The 16,085-nt window shown below is 43.5% G+C and overlaps 1 protein-coding gene and 1 long non-coding RNA gene across 2 annotated transcripts in view; one reads left to right on the forward strand and one right to left on the reverse strand.

Annotated features, from left to right (window-relative positions):
• The window catches only part of LOC115091143, a 47,318-nt gene extending 45,473 nt beyond the window's left edge, over positions 1–1,845 (forward strand). The window contains exon 6 of the long non-coding RNA XR_003856629.1: positions 1,478–1,845. This is a non-coding gene — a long non-coding RNA (uncharacterized LOC115091143). The remainder of the gene's footprint in view (positions 1–1,477) is intronic.
• Positions 1–16,085, reverse strand: part of FRMD4B (FERM domain containing 4B) — a 295,281-nt gene that overhangs the window by 147,596 nt on the left and 131,600 nt on the right. The gene's annotated exons all lie outside the window — the stretch shown is intronic.

Genomic DNA, 16,085 nt, shown 5'->3' on the forward strand with positions numbered 1-16,085 from the left:
CAGGTACAATGGACGATTTTAATGATAGGTTACAAATTTTTACTAATAGGTCTGAAATTTCATTTTTGAGTTCCTTCAGAACCCTGGGGTATATACCTTCTGGTACAGGTGATTTACTACTCTTCAGATTGTCAATCAGGCCTACCACATCTTCTAGGTTCACCGTGATATGGTTCAGTCCATCTGGTCTTCAAAGATGGCATTTTTAAACAATGGTTATGCTTCATGCAAAGTTTTAAACTTTTGTTCCAACTACTTTTGTTTTTTTTTTCTTTCTAATTTCCTCATTTTATTGTAGCCTCCTTTTGTAATGTTAAATGCTTCTACAGTAGTTTTACTTAATATTCTCCCTTCAGAGATTATATCTAAATCCTATGCAAAGGAACCCATGTAAATTAAAGTGAGGGGAATGGATACCATAGAAACAAGCAAAAGAAAAGACCTCTTCCTATATAATTTTTTTCTAAATAGCACTTAATGAGATGCATTAGATAATTACTTTAGCTAATGAGAAACAACATCCTGTATAGTTGAGTAGGATATATTAATCAAAACATGGTATATTACCTTGTATACACAAGATTTTGCGTTCAGGAAAAATAGTTCTACTGTAGTGTTGTCCTTCAAAAAAGAAATGCTTTCAATGTAAAAGCTGGGGAAAAAAAACAGAGAGGTCATTTAGTTTCTTAAATGTTTCCCCTTATCCAAGACTGCAGCACTGTTTTCAATTCTTATGTCTCTCTCCCATTAAACAGTAATGAAACCAAGGTATTGGAACCTGGATTTCTTTATTATCAGAAAGAGAGACTGCAGAATTTTCACCTATAAGAAAAATTGTTTCCTCCTTCCAATTTATTATTTGGGAATGAGTGGGAGAAAGGACCAAAAACAGCAAATAAGCAATAAAAAAAAAAGTAAGACCTTTCATGAGTAAAATTCTTTTTAGATTTCATCCCATTCACCATCTTATTCCCAGGGTAACTTTTCTATTTTTAATGACAACCAAGCACCTACTATAATTATAATCTAGTTTATAGAACCAGGTCAGTACATACCAATCATGTTGGGAGGGTACAACTATTAAGTCTGAATCAAAACAGATGAGTCTCCAGAATAGATTAGAAGCCATGACCTTCACAATTTTTGCATGCATCCAAAATTGCCCAAATTGCAAGCATGTTTAATAGACATGACATATAATAAATTTTGTTTTTTGCAAACACTGCACTATAGTGCAGTTGCATTCACAAGAAAATAGTCTGCATACTTGCCTGAGTTAAAACATGAGAAAAATCTAGCACAGTACAATTAATTTGCTTTAAGCAGTCTATAAGAATTTTAAATAAACATACAGGCAACATTCAAATCAGTGTTATTATAGCACTTCTACTTTGGTTGTAAATCTGACAAAAAGTAATATTTATAGCAACCTTCAATGCCCAGTAATATTTCACCAAGCAATTTCTTACCCTAACAGGTTTTGTACCATCGAACAATGGAAGCAAGCAGAACTTCAGGAAAAGTTAGTGGCTTTAAATTTCTTATAAGAGGATGGCTTTCAGTATTTATCTATTATATCCTTTGTATTATAGGGTAATATTTGGAGAATGAAATGTTGCACTTTTGCCATTCCTATGGATAGAGAGGACTGAGTTGGGTTTGGTATATAAGCAAAGAATTGAGTCCAATTAGTCATCAGATTATTTCCACAATGTGGGGGTCAATGTTCAGTATGGATTCTAAATGCAAAGTTACGCATGTACTTGAAAGGAGATTTACAAATACATGCGGCCCTACATTCTTGTCTCTTCCTTACTTACTCTTTTTAATTATTGGTTGCCCTGTTTCTCCATCCCCTGTTCTATGTAATTTCTATTACTTTTGTTTTAATATAAACAGATATGATGTGTATTTTAATGTCGGTATAGAAAAACTGTTAAATAAATAAATAAATCTTTCTAAAACCCCTATTTACCAGATCAAGAAGAAGTATAGATTAGTCTCTAAATCAGAGGTGGCAGTGACACAGTTAGCAGATTCTCCCCAGTGGTCCTTGGGCATTTTCTAGTTTTTCCCAGGAGAATGCAGAAGTAGGGAAGCGGGTGGGGAGCGTGTGTGTGGGTGTCTGAGAAATGTGTGAAGATGGCTGGGTTGGAGAGCTAGTAAGGAGGACTGGAGTTAGTATGTCAGCAACCATCTGGCTCTCATGTGTCTAGCATATGCCCCTGAAATGCCTCTCCTCTGCAATGCCCTTTTTTTATGTGGACAAGGTTTTGCAGCCAATGAAAGTATGTATTTTCAGGTAGCTGAAAACCTACTTCTTGTCATATGGCTAACTATTTTTACCCATGTATCAGGTGACTGACACTTGGAAAACTTCCACCATCACAAAAGTAACAGGCAATTGTGTGGTGAAGCAGCTGGTGGGGGTAGAAAACAGACACGTGTGTAACACCAAATGTGCTTTTTATCCAACAAGGTCACAAGCAGATCTGACTTGTTTTATTTATACAAACAGTAATTATCAGTTTACAAAGCCTTTGTGAATCAGGAAAAACTGTTAACACGTGGAATATCCATCCCAGAATAGGAATGGGAAAACTGGCTGGGAATAAAATTTAACCTCATCTGAACTGGGATGTGGGGCTCAGAAAATTATAGTGAAACCAAGAAAGCAATGGCTCAAGGAGCCTATTTTCCAAACCTTGTCAATGCACACTGTTGATATCAATGGGACCTATTTACTAACAATGCATGTTGATGCGTTTTGGTAAACAGGTGCCCATGCCAGATAAATCCAGACCAGTAGCTCCCAAAATTCCAGGTTTTTAGGATATCCACAATGAATATACACGAGATAACTCTGTAGGCAATAGAGGCAGTGAATGCAGATCTCTCTCATGCATATTCATTCCGGATATCCTGAAGACCTGACTAGCTGGGGCTTCCCTAGGCCAGGTTTAGGAACCACTGATATAGACCATTTGCAGTTTGACTGGAACCTCCATATTTGTCCAGATTTTTTGACAAGGCTTACATACAATTATTTCCATCCACACATAGGGGCGGATTTTTAAATGGCCTGCGCGCGTAAATCCGAGTGGATTTATGCGTGCCGGCGCGCGCAGAGCCCCGGGACGCGTGTAAGTCCCGGGGTTTTTTAAAAGGGGCGGGAGGGGGCGTGTCAGGGGCGTGGCCGAATGATTGCAGCGTTTCGGGGGCGAGACGCGGCATTTTGGGGGCAGCGATGCGGGCGTGGTTTTGGCCCGGGGGCGTTCCGGGGGCGTGGCCGCGGCCTCCGGACCAGCCCCCGGGACCGGAACACGGAGCGGGGCAGCCGGCCGACTGTGCGCAGATTTACGTCTGCTTTTCGCAGGCGTAAATCGTGGAATAAGGTAAGGTGGGTTATAGCGGGGGGGGTGGGTTAGGGAGGGGAAGGGGGGGGGAGGGCGAAGGAAAGTTCCTCTCCGAGGCCGCTCCGAAATCGGAGCGGCCTCGGAGGGAACAGGCAGCACGCGCTGGGCTCGGCGCGCGCAGGTTGCACAAATGTGCACCCCCTTGCGCGCGCAGACCCCGGATTTGATAAGATACGCGCGTATCTTATAAAATCCAGCGTACTTTTGTTTGTGCCTGGTGCGCAAACAAAAGTACGTGATCGTGCAATTTTTAAAAATCTACCCGATAATATATATTTTTTAATGTTATTTCAGTAATGGCATGACAACATATATCATGCTGCAGCAAAAAAAAAATAAAAAATCATATTCTTTTTAAATATTTAGCATCTGCAAATAGTCCCGTAAATCACACCACTCTGATTAAATCCAGATAGGGAAAAAAAAAAGACTCAAACCATGTCAGGATGATTGTCAGAGTTAATTCAAAACAAAACTTGAAACATTGGAACTGGGTCAGAGAAGGTTTCCCATTCCTAGTCTAAGATTTTATTATTCAGGAAGGAGAGAGATTCAGAGCAATGCAGTATCCTGATGGAATTTTGTTTTTATGTGCATATGGAGCCAGCAGCTAACAATCCTACTTCTGATTTTTATTCTAAAACTTTTTTTCCCCCACGCTCATGAAATCTGCAAATCTCACTTCAACTCTTCCAAATTAATTACTCTGAAAACAAAGGAGAGTTTTTGCATGTTGTCTTTCCAGCATCAGCAGGTGTCGCTTCCAATAGACATCACCCTATCATCTTGTCTAAACAATTGCATCTTCTGCTCTGATTAAAGAGATTTAGACGAAAGCCGAATGACAGACAGCTGTGCCAAAATAATGGCAGAGATGATGAGAAGCAGCTTTTGTTTCTGAAGACATCGTGCTAATGAAAAAAAAAAGTCCAATTTCTGAAAAGTATTTATATTATACAAATGTGAATAAAATCCCTTCCTCCTCGACTTCCCAAGATAATTGTTTTGGATCAAAACTCAGATCATAGAGAAATATGAATAGAAAATCAATTTTTAATTAACAAACTTGTTATTTCTATTATGAGATGGAGAATCACTGCATCTTACATTTGCTCCTTTCTGGGGTTTTACTTCCATGTCTTTTATCTGATGCTATTAAAGCTCTTGGTTTTATGGGGCAGTTTCAGCCCACAATTGTGTGGTGTGTGTTTTTAAATGCTGCACAGCCAAGATATGCAACATCTGTACAATTTAAAGGGCCTATTTAGCAATAAGCATCTGACTGCTTAAGCAGAGCTAAGGATACTTAAAACCTGAACCAAAATCTGATTGGCTGATGCAGATCTTAAGCACCCGCACATATACATAACGGGGAAGTTGAAAATGAGCCCAAAATTATTTTTTAAATGCCATGGATATCTTTAGTGAATCTCTATTTCTTTCTTGGTGTTTGCCACATTTTATTGGTCTCTTTTGTATGTCATCTATACCACGTTGACTCCATTTCAGGTACAATCTCTTGAGGGTTTCAGATAGTAGTTGATACTTTTGATGTGGTCATAATGCTAAAGAGTGACCTGTAAAGTGGACTCCAGAGGTCACGAACAATCCAAACTTTCAGGCTCCACAGCCCCAGCTGTTGAGTTCGTGGACCCTTCAGCCGGCTGTAACAGATGGTGACGCACTGTGGGAAGGTCCACAGTGGAGGATGCAAACGGTTGGTGGCCCGAGGCAGGAGACCAGAAGGTTCTTCACCACTGGAAACCTGAGATCCCCCAGGAGGAGCCTGTGAGGATCCAAGCCGCTTGGACTTATAAAGGTCTCCTGTGGGCAGCAACTGGACAGACGTCCTGGAGTGTAGATGAGGAAACTGATGCCAGGAGGCCGACTGGAACTTCACCACTGGAAGCCCGAGATCCCCCCCGGGAGGAGCCCGTGAGGACCTGAGCCACTTGGACTTAGGTGAAGCCTCCTGGATGGAAGCACAGGACACAGAGGGACGGACCGGAGTTTGAAGCCAAGGATCAAGCTGGAGTCAGAAGCCAGGAACAAGCCGAAGTCAGGACTGCAACTAGAGACTCAGGAGCGAGTGAACCTCGTTGCAAGGCAAGGACTGAATGGTGATGAAGGGTTTAAATACCCTGAAGGCGTCTGAGTCATCCTGGGGTGGTGCTGGCTTTTCCCACGCTGGCCCCTTTAAGAAGAGAGCCCCTGCGTGTGCGTGCGTCTAAGGGGCGGGGCCAGCCCCGGAGCATCGGCGGCGTCTCCCTCGCGCAGGGAGCGCCATGGAGAGAGGCCGTGCAGGCCTGCACAGGCCGGAGGAATGCCACGGCGGCCCAGACCGTCCCCGAGGTAGGAGGAGGGACTGGGGCACGGCCCGGGACCACAACACCAACTTCCGGAGGGCCTGCATGATTTGAAGCAGAAGATGACCAGAAATGCATGCCATTAGGCATGTGTACCTTAATGTTCCTTATTCTAAATTTACTACAGATTTTATACAGAAGAAATTTAATTCAAAACAAGAGTCAATAAGGTGGGTAACTAGATAGTTATAAGTAGATTAATTTTAGGGTTTTGAGGGTGGTTGACGGCCAAATATACAATAAATCAATAGACCAAAAGTACTTTAAATTAGCTTTACATACCTTAGAAATTTTAACTCTGTAACAAATCAACAAAATTTAAGATGGGAATCTAGTGCAGCAGTGAGAGGGAGGATTTCCAGTTTTTTGCATTGAGTGCTTCATGTATGGCTCTCTCAGCTGGCAAAAGGTTGTATGTGTGCACTAAGTGCAAAGAGCTCCTAGCCTTCAGAGAATGAGTCTGCTCTCTGGAGGCTAGCGTGGCAGACCTGGAGGAGCTTAAAATTCTGCATACTTTATATTGGTCAAAATAACACAATATACATGACATCTTTAAGTAATTAATTCAAAATATCATACAGAAAAAAGTTATTACTTAAAGATGCAAAGTTTTATATATTTTGAGCAGAATTTCTCTAGAACAGTGGTTCTCAACCTTTCTAATGCCGTGACCCCGCAATACAGTTCCTCATGTTGCGGTGACCCCAAACCAAAAAATAATTTTGGTGGCTACTTCAAAACTGTAATTTTGCTACAGTTATGATTCGGAATGTAAATACCTGATATACATTATGTATTCTCATTGCTACAAATCAAACATAATTTAAACATAGTGATTAATCACAAAAACAATATTTAATTATATGTTGAGAAATATTTATTACTAATTCCAATAAATAACATTTCACCATGGCATAGCATGGGTTTAAATATAACAACAGTAATAAAACAGTAAACAACAGTGCAATATTTTGCAACAGTATGCTGCCAAATTCAGTGAGATGGTTGTGGTTGCTTTTTGCTTACCAATTCAGAAATGATTACACACAAAGCACCTTACACTTACACAGTATTGTGTGTATGGTGTGTGTACTGTTTTTACATTATTAACCTTTCTTACACCAGCAGGCTGTCTCGCAGGCTCTCTTGGCTCTCCGCCTCTTGCCTCTCTGCCTCCTAGGCTTCTGTCCTCCGGCGCTTGCTGCGTCCGCCCACTGATGACGTCAGCAAGCGCCGGACACATGTAATGCGCTGCTATGGACTGTGGAGCGTTCCCCCCGCTTCCCCCGCCCCTTAGGCCCCGGACGGATGATGCAATCACGTCTGCGCATGCGCGCAGGCATTCAGTTTGGAACGCGCATCCATAACGGCGTGCGTTCCAACTGAATAGCGCTGCTGCAGACGGTAGCGTGACTTCTCAGCGGCTAAAGCCATCAGAAATATGTACTTTCCGATGGCTTTAGGCGACCCCTGTGTTTTGGTCGTTCGACCCCCGCCGGGGTCGCGACCCACAGGTTGAGAACCACTGCTCTAGAAGTTCACTATAAGAGTGTCCCTTCCATCCTCTCTCCCTACTCTCCTGGCCAGCCTCCTTTCACTTTGCCCTCTCAGGCCCCAACTCCTCACCTTCCTCTATCTTTCCCCTCCCCCTTTAGGCTCAACTCCTTCCACTCTATCTCCACTTCCAGAGTTTGATCCCTCTCTCAGTACTGCCCCTCACACAGACTCCCTCTCTCTTACACACACACACACACACACACACATATATACAGGCTCTCTCTCTCTAATACACATACACACCCCATTATACAGACTCCCTCTGTCTCACACACACACATCCCCTCATACAGGCTCTCTCTCTCTCTCATGCACACACACACCCTCATACAGGTTCCCTCTCTCTCTCTCTCTAATGCATGCACACACACCCCCTTTCTTTCTCGCACATCCCCCATACAGGCTCTCTCTCTCTCGCACTCACATCCCCTCATACAGGTTCCCTCTCTCTCTCATGCACACACACCTTCATACAGACTCCCCCTTTCTCTCTTGCACGCACACACACACACACACCCTCATACAGACTCCCTCTCTCTCTTGCACACACATACACTTACACAAGATCCCTTTCTCACTCACGCATATACTCTCACACAGGCAACCTATGTCTCTCTCTCACACCCCCCCCCACTACACATAGGCTCCCTCTCTCTCACACATACATCCCTTCACACAGGCTCTTTTTCTTACACATATACACACACACTCACACAGGCTCCCTCTCTCACAAACAAGCTCCCTCACATATACACACACACTCCCTTTTTCTCACACATCAGTTTCCAATCTCTGACACATATACACACTTCTTCACAATCTCCTCACATAGGCTCCCTCTCCCATGCTCTCTCTCACCTACCAGACTCGCAGTCTTACACACATACATACACAGATTCACTCTCACCAGGGCCTACTCCATTTTCACAGCGAGCAGGATCTCCTCTGCTCATAGCACGCCTGGGCCTGCTTCATCTTCACCGCGAGTGGGATGGCCTCTGCTTGCAGCATGCCTGGCATGCTTCATCTTTGCCATGAGTAGGGTGGCCTTTGCTGATAGCACGCCGGGGAGTGTTATATCTTCGCCGCGAGCGAGACAGGCTCCGCTCGCGGCATGCTGGGGCCTGCCAAATTCTGCGCAGAATCTGCACAGCTGCTCAATAGGGGAATTCTGCACAAATTCTATGCTCTGCAGTAGCGAAGAATTCCCCAGGCCTAATGTCTAAAGCCACCACTTTGAATATGCACTGAGTGGAATGATCTAAAATATAAAAAAGTGAAGAGACACCCTTGTAGAGAAAGATGTTGCTGGGATGACTAGGGAGTAGGATCCCTCCAATCTGGACGAGGAGAGTACCTTATTCCAGAGAAGAGTATGAGAAGGAAACCCCTCTACGAGGAGAAAAGGTGCTTCCAAAAAGGTATCCAGAAGCATTCTGAAAGACAAACAGTCTGCTGTACCTGAAGTAGGGATTCCACTAACCCAGTCATATTCATAGAGTCTATCCAATATAACACATGAGAAAAGAAGTCGTTCCTGAACTTCTGTAAGGTAAGAATAATTCAGAGCAAGGATGTCAACATATTTTGTGTTTTTTGGGAGGAGTGTGAGAATAAATCTCAAAGGACTTGGTTTGAGGAAACAGTTGATTAGAGACAGCGAGAGGCTAAAGTCTACGATTACTGAAAAATTGCTAGGACTCTCTTTGAATGGAGGCAGAACTGGTCAAAATACAATCCTGGATGTTATGGAAGACCAGGTATGGATGGATGCCAGTGTACGAAATGCACTGTCTGTGAATATAATGTCAATTGAAGCATTTTATTTTGAGTAAATATGTTTTTTTCTTTGGAGCACCAGTCTTGTGGCGATCACACTGGCTACTTTAGTTTTTCCAGATGACAGCAATAGAGACATGAAATATATCTTCTCCCTCCACCACTTATTCTCTGTTGTGCTACTTAGAAAGCTGCATCGGTCTTTCAGCTATCCATATTTAGCTAGTATTCTTGCAACTACAATTTACTGTTTATCTCAATCAGTCAATCTGTCAGAAAGATACTTGAGGAATGGATGTCAATATGAGGGCCAAAATAAAGGACTAGTACAAATGACATTTACCATCATGTCAGTTTCCTGATTCATCACGTACAATGTCAATAATTAATGATACCAAGTAGGGGAATCACGTCAGGCCCTTGTAGCAAACGGCATAAACTTGTGCCCACAATGGAAATATCCCCCATTAGGCAGGAACAGTTACGAATATACAGCTCTAAATATGCATATTACAGCCAGGGTCCAGCTGTCAAACTAAAGGTCACAAAGACCTATCTCACATCTCTTTGGTTTTTATTAAAGAATAACCAATGACAAAGCACACATGGTACTGTGAGATAGCACATTTCTTGAATTGTTTAGGTTATCTCATGAAACCACATGTGGCTTGAAATGTCCTATGCAATTGTGAAATGACTAAAAATAAAACAATGGTTTCAAGAATATTGTTTAAAAGGGAGAAAATATTGAAGTGATAATAAAAACTGTTACTTTCAGTAAACAAACATTTAATAAAATACAGTTCCTCTAGATTAATGTGCATCAGGTTTTATAAAGGACTTCCATGCATTTTTCTTTAACTATTGATTACTAATCGTGATAAAACATTTCTTATAAGTCTCATACTTCTGAACTGTGAACCACACCCAAACTACAGTGGTTTAAATGGTTTTCTAGCTTTTGCATTACAACTCTTTTTGCCAATTTATAATAACTTTATTGCTGTGTGCTTTTGAGGTAGGCTGTCTGCTCATTCTTTTTTTTTTTTAATTTTAATTTTTCTTGAAGCAAAATAAAAAAACTTTTAACTTAATTTTGTATTATTATTTGGTCTTTCAGAGCTGGTCAGCTGCTTCAGAGCAGATTATGTAGTGGGTGGCTAGTCAGTTATAAACAGTTATAATATGCAATCAATGTCAATCTAACAGGCAAATTTCACATAAATCTAAGTAGCATTGAATAAGTTTCATACAGGTATAATATACTGCTTTCTCTGTCATGTTTAGGGTTATTCCTTTAGATTGCCATATTAGTAGGCACCGTGCAGCCATGATAAGTGCATTCCAAAAAAAATATGTTAAATTACATGAAGTGTAACATAGGACATAAAATGACATAAGACAAAGGCCCAGGGTTGGTGGGAGCTATTAGGTAGACTGGGTGGCCGCCTAGGGTGCCGGAAGTGGGTTGGGCGCCATGGTGCGATACCAGGTCAGTATTTTTTGACAGTGAGTGAGAGAGTAGTCTGTGATGTGGAGGTGAATGAGATTGTGTGCTGGAGATGCATTTGCACTGGCTCTGCAAAGGCCATACAGGAATAAGGCCAAGTGAAAGAGAAGAGCTAAAAGATCCACATTAGGTCGTACACTAAAACATCAAATTCCATCCCCTCCCGGCCTCGCTGCCACAGTTCCTTGTAAGCTGTGCGGATGTGCTGCTAGCACAGCCTCTGCTTCCCTGGCACACCTCAGCAGCCATGGCAGCAGGAGGAGATGAGCCCAGCTATTGTACACACCAAGAGCACACTTTGCCTCGGATCTGCCCACCCCTCCTCCCCCACTCCAACTCCATGCTGCGCTGGAAAAGGAGAGTCTGTGCTGTGAGTGAAAGCAAAAAAATAGTGTTTGTAATTTTGCCAAGACCCTTCCACTTTGCCCTTCCTGATGAGGTTTCAGTTTCTACTCACCAATCCAGTGGCATAGCCAGAACTGATTTTTTGGATGGGCACAAGGTTAACATGGGTGGGCTGTAGGCATGCAGGTCTGAGACCTACTAGTTGTATTCTTATTGATAAATAATGCCATATACTGCACCCTATAATGGCTTTCTAAGTAGTTTGCCCTCAGCCATTATGAATCATGCATGAAACTTTAAAACATTTTACCTCAATTATTTCAAGCCACTTACCAGAGTTAAAAATTCCTTATAATCTGTATTAATTTGTTATATTTTATTGCAGCTTATAAATGCACAAGTATATCATGTAAAAAGCAAAGAAAACAAACAGATCCAATCAATCATGTAATTAAACAAAAATCAATGTATTCTTTCATGAATCCTTTTTGCAGAAAGTCAGAAATCATCATAACTACAATAAAATATCATTAATCAACATAACAGGTGCAGAGTAGAGCTAGGACAATTCACATTGAAACCAAAATGAAAAAAAAAATTAAAAATTAAAATTCTGGTGTCACCTCAGCAAAATATATCCCTCTACTGCTATTTTGTGAAGAAAACACAAACTCCTAAAAAGAAAGAGACATCTAGAACCTTGCCATACCATACGGTCACAGCACTGACGCTCAGGCAGGGCCGGCGGAAAGTACCAGGTGAACTAGGCCTGGACCTAGGGCGCTGACCATTAGGGGGTGCGGGCATGACCGGGGGGGGGGGGGGGGGGGCAGGCGCAAGGCAGAAGGTGCCTAGGGCGCCTAGTCTCCTTGCATTGGCCCTGCGCTTAGGACTCAGATAACAGCAGCCTTATGAAAAAGCAGCAATGCAAATACTATACCAGGCCCTAGAAGATTCATATTTCACTTACTGGAGTATCAGAACAAGCTGGACTGCTACAGATAAATTACATGCTAGCAGAAATACTGCACTTCAGTCACACACAGGCAAATTAGAGACCAATTCTTATCTAATACGAAATAAGAAACTACAAATTAGAAACAGAAACACAAAATCAAAACCGGAATAGAAAGCCTGAGAAACCAGACTCTGAATAGTGGAATACTGAAGAAAGAGCAAAATACAAAAATAGAAGAAATGCACATTCCCAAAGATGGCATATCAAATTGCTAAAATCTCAAAATAATCTTTTTTTTTTTTTTTTTTTAACTTTGTTGGTCTGATCTTTGTATTTTTCTAATCAGTGGTCCCGGTCTCTTTTTTTCCCTTGTCGCTGATTTCCTAATTCCTTTTCAGTGTCTCTCTTCTACTGTCTTCTTCCCTTCCTCCCTCATACACAGACGCTTTCTCTCACAGAGACTCCCTCACAACACACACACAAGTTCTCACTCTCATATGCTCCCTCCCACACACCAAGCTCACATTCTCTAAAAACACACACTTTATCATACACACACACAAGCTCTCACACTTTCAACCCCCCCCCCCCCCGGCTCCTATTCTTATGCACACAGACGCATAGGCAGGCTCCCATTCTCACCCACACGCACAAAGTCAGGCTCCCATTGGTTGGGATCCCGCGACAGCATTGCTCTAACAGGCCTCTTCCATTTGGTGGGCCTGAGCCCAAAGCGGGCGGGCCATGGACTGCCCCTGGCTCACCCATGGTTATGCCATTGCATCAATCATGCCTAAAGGAAGAGCTCTGGAAGCAGCAAGTCTGTGTGGGACTCAGCCAATTGGAAAGTACTGGGAGTGGAGACCTGGAAGGGGAGCTAATCACATGAAGGGAAGGGGAGAATGCCACTGTTCCTTAGCCATGCTTAGAGGAAGTGAATGTAGCAGCAACGTGTGCGTGACTGGATGTGGAGAGCAAGAGTGAGTGTGTGTTGTGGGGGAGGGGAATGAGTGAGGAGAGAGTAAGACTGTGTGTGGGTGGGAGAGTGAGAGGAACAGCAAGAATATGGGGGGAGCAAGAGTAAGGATGGGAGGAAAGGGCAAGCAATTGGAGGAAAGCAAGTGTAACATTTGACTGCTCATTCATCCCAATGCTGGCACGCTACGTTCTCTCCAGCAGCATGGACACTGCCATGCTGTTACTCCACTCACTGGCCCTTCTAGGCGCACGTGCACTGAGTGCCAGGTTAAAAAAGCCCCGCGGTGGGAAACCTCAACTCGGCACTCCTTGAGGATGTCAACTCAGCTGGATATTTTAACCCCAGCCACACTTCAGTCCGGTGCCTCATCAGCGGGTTTTCTGCCTTGATCTACAGAGTGTGTTGCCGCTGTTTTTGTCTCCTGGTTCCTGCCCTGCCTTGCCTCTTCTCGTCGCCTTCCTGTCCTGTCCATGTCTTTCCAGCCTGCCCTGCCTCGTTCCAGTCCTTCCTGCCTTCCTTGTCTTGGACTGCCTCCTCAGATCTGGTCACTGCCTGGACCTGGAATACTCTTATTCAGCCACCTAACACTGACCACTGCCCAGCCCTGGACTTTGCTTGCTCACTGCAAGCCCTGACCCTTTGGCTTGTACCCGGTTACTCTCTGACTCCCGCCTGCCCCGACCTCAGCTTGTCCCTGGACTCTTTTCTTATTCTTGCCCTGTGGGACCATCACCTAAATCCTGCTGGCCCCCTGGAACCCAAGGGCTTAACCTGCAGGGAAAGGGGCTGGTAAAGGTGAAGCCTTTGTTCCATCCTGTCCCAGGGCACATTCACCAGCTGTCGGTGGGCCTAGTAGGTTTGCCCACCAGGCTGCGCCCAATCACACCACAGCACAAGGGTCCACTCTCCTTACAGTAAGAATGTGAAATGGGACAGCAAGAGGAGAGTTGTGGACAGAAAACAGTGAGATGGGCGAGCAAGAACGTGTGGGAATAGGGAGAAGAGGGACTGAGCAAGGGGTACGTGCGGGAAGAGAGAGCATGAGAGGGGGTGATCAAGAATGGAGGTGAAAGTCAGAGATGAGAAGAGGGATGATGTGGAGATAGATAGGAGGTGAACAGATGGGAGACAATGAATTGGAGAGTAGGAAAGAGAGATGGACTGGACGGGTAGGGGAGAACTAACAGATATGAAAAGCAGTGGTAATGAAGAGTAAAGAGATGGAAGCTGAGAAGAGAATGAAGAAAGGAGAACGAGCTTGGGTCCCTGGTAGTAGGCTGGCAGCAGTGGTAAGTGACCATGATAGAAACTACTCATAGGGTGGGGTGGGGAGAAGCAGGACCCCCCCCCACCCCATAGTTGCTCAATTACAACAATTATTGTGCCAGCAGTAGGGCACACCCACACATACTCCTGAAAAACTTAGGAGCATTGCCCTCTGCTGCTATTTTTCAAAATGGCACTTGGCCGACCTGAGGCAGCATCATTTTGTTGTATGCTGTGAAACAAAATGGTGCCTGCCGTGGATCAATTGGCAGGAGCAATTGGGGATTTCTGCACCATTTAAACCCACAGATGGAGTAAGAGAGGGAGGTGGGGGTCCGTGGGAGACTTACCAGGGGCTTAGTTTTAGGGCGACAGTGGGATTTTAAAGAGGGAAAGGGGGGCTGACTGTACCTGAAAATTTTTTAATTTTAATGTCAGGTGTACAACCCTAGTCGGGATGTGGGGGTTGACAAGGGGGGAGAAAGGAAAAGAGAGAAAAAGATGGTGGGGCAGAGAGAGAGGGGAAGGGAGTGGGAGCAGAGGTTGATTGGTTTTGAGCCCCCTCCCCCCCCCTACGAAAAAGGGCATTCCATTGCTCCTGAAGGTGGCGGTGTGAAAACATTTTGTTTTCATGTCTAAAGTTAGTTTAGATGCCTAAATACCTACTTATATATTAAGCATAGAGAAGTTGAAAATTTTGATGAACATTTACATTATGTTGTAACTGTGTACTTTTTGTACAATCTTTATATTCCCATTCAAATGACTGGAAACACATTTTAAATTAGGAATTTATTGCCAGTATTCTGAAATTTTTCACGAAATGGTAGTATAACTGCATGTGATAAATTATCACTGATTTAAGACAATATGTTTGCCACATTGAGATGCAGAAAGAGGTCTAGAGCATGTGTGCACCATGGTGGCCTGTAAACACCTTCCTCCTGGAATGCTGCTGTCCCTCCAATACCGGCACTGTGATCATTTACAAAATTCGGGGGCTGGCTGTGCTAATATTACAAAGCATGAGATTTATCACAGCTGTCTTGCAAGTTGTAAGAAGGTTTTTGGGGCTGGCATTAATGAGCTAGAGCGTGCTGAGCAGAGGGACCTTCCCTAAGGCGGAGGAGCCAGCCTTGCATCCTGCAAGTCCGAATGATAGAAGCAAACAGAGTTGCTAATGTGGAAATGTGGGTCAATGAATCTCGTGAATGTGATACGGCCATGTTTAGGAAGGCCAGAGATGACAGAAAAGGGGAAGGAGTAGCTCCTTATGTCAAGTGAGATCAAAGCAACTGAAATACAGGTAACATGTGAAAAGAAGGCGGTGCTGTGGGCCATCTTACAACAAGACAATGGCACTTCCATATACATCATTCCGGCGTGATCCTATAGACCTCCAACTCAGATGGAGGAACTGGAAAGAGATTCTGACCCAAGACATCTAAAAGCTGGGAATGAAAGGGAAGTGGTGTTGGGTTGGTGACTAACCTGCCAGATGTGGATTGGAGTATCGCATCTGTAGAATTGGTAAGAAGTAAAGAGAACACGGATGTTCTTTAAGGGGCTTTGCTCAAACAAATGGTGATGGAATCAAGAAGGGGAGAGGGAATACTGGACCTGGTATTCACAAATGGAGACTCTGTCTCTAATATCCTGGTAAGTAGTCACCTAAGCAACCAGTGACCATCAGACAGTATGGTTTAATATGAAGGCCAAGGCGGAGAAAGGTCACATGAAGTTCAAAAACCTGGATTTCAAAAATAATGGCTTTGCTAAAATGGGGAAGTAATGTGAGGATGAGCTGATACGCTAGGAAGAGTTAGATGAAGTGGAAGAACAGTGGCCTAAAACTAAACAGAACTATAATAATGGCACAAAACTTTCTGTACAAAAATAAAGTAAGAAG

Source organism: Rhinatrema bivittatum, chromosome 4 (assembly GCF_901001135.1).
Source record: "Rhinatrema bivittatum chromosome 4, aRhiBiv1.1, whole genome shotgun sequence".
NCBI classification, from domain to species: Eukaryota; Metazoa; Chordata; class Amphibia; order Gymnophiona; family Rhinatrematidae; genus Rhinatrema; species Rhinatrema bivittatum.